Source organism: Peromyscus leucopus, chromosome 3, assembly GCF_004664715.2.
Source record: "Peromyscus leucopus breed LL Stock chromosome 3, UCI_PerLeu_2.1, whole genome shotgun sequence".
NCBI classification, from domain to species: domain Eukaryota; kingdom Metazoa; phylum Chordata; class Mammalia; order Rodentia; family Cricetidae; genus Peromyscus; species Peromyscus leucopus.
Window position 1 is genome coordinate 60,535,478 of NC_051065.1, and position 1,300 is coordinate 60,536,777.

The 1,300-nt window shown below is 44.5% G+C and overlaps 1 non-coding gene across 1 annotated transcript; it reads left to right on the forward strand.

Moving 5' to 3' along the window:
- Window positions 1-719: 719 nt before the first annotated feature.
- Trnac-gca lies at window positions 720-791 on the forward strand. Its single transcript has one exon. It is a non-coding gene; the product is annotated as a tRNA-Cys (tRNA).
- Window positions 792-1,300: the final 509 nt, after the last annotated feature.

The following is a 1,300-nucleotide window of genomic DNA, read 5'->3' on the forward strand; positions in this document are numbered from 1 at the left end:
CATGTTGTTGACCAGAGGGATCCACTATATGGTTTGTTTGTTTTTTTGTTTTGGTTTCTCTTCCATTTCTTTCACTTCTAATTTTTATTTGTTTTTTACTTACTTTTGGGGTTGAGTCTACAAGGTTGGAAGGTGATTATGGAAGGAATGGAAAATGAGTCTGATTTGGGTGCGTGGTGTGAAATACCCAAAGATTTATTTAAAATTAGTATAAAAATATTTTTATTAATTCCTTGGGAATTTCATACAATGTATTATGATCCAATTCACTTTCAACTCATTCTTTTAACTCCTACTCACAGATCCATCCCACCTCACACCCCCAGATTTGTCTTCTCCCATTTGTGCTATCCACAAGCTTCTGGGTGTGGAGCCATTCACTGGAATATCAGTGACATACCATGAGTTACACCTTTAGAGAAAACTGTTTTATATTCCTCAAGAGCTATCAATTATTTTACACCCAACCCTGAGTTTGGCTCTTATAGGAAGGTGTGGAGGATGAGCAGAATGCAGACTTCTGACATTAGTGCTTCTGTCTCAGCTGTGAACTAGGATAAGCTGGTGCTGGTCATGAGGAGGTGGCACACAGGTGTGCAGTTGGCTCAGGACGGGGCCTCCCAAGAGAAAGCAGATGACAGCAGATTACTAGCAAGTACACATGTCAGGGAGTGAACACATGGGTTCAGAGATGTATATCAGATACATGTAGAGCAGATGGGGGCATAGCTCAGGGGTAGAGCATTTGACTGCAGATCAAGAGGTCCCCGGTTCAAATCCGGGTGCCCCCTTCCTAGTGTCTCTTTTAGATACAAGAGACCAAATCTGAAGTATTGGTTAACACAGAGCTGACTAATGCACTGTGTTCCCTGTGCTCTGTATTCTGCTCAGGGCTGGTCCCTGTTCTCTTCTCTGAGAGAAGCTAGTACAGGACTCATTGTGAGAACCATCCAGGTCACACTTATGTTGTGACACATGCTGGCCTCCGAGGCTCTGTATGGCTCAGCCAGTGCAGGAAGTCAGCATAGAGGAGTCCTATGAAGATGAGAGCAGGATTCGCCCTCTGGCAACTTTCCATAGTCAAGGCATCAGGAAGTCACTCCTGACTCCCAGAACGGACAGTCCTTACATGCTGTTTCCCCTAGCCTGTGCTTTGGCTCCTGCTACTTCTGAGGAAAGAATTGAATCCATGAATTTGTCTCCTATTTAGACTACGACTCTGAGGAAGGGGGGAAATGGCTGACCCTACTTTGTGTCCTCAGCATGGCTGATAGTGACCAGAACATAGGAAGCTCCATGG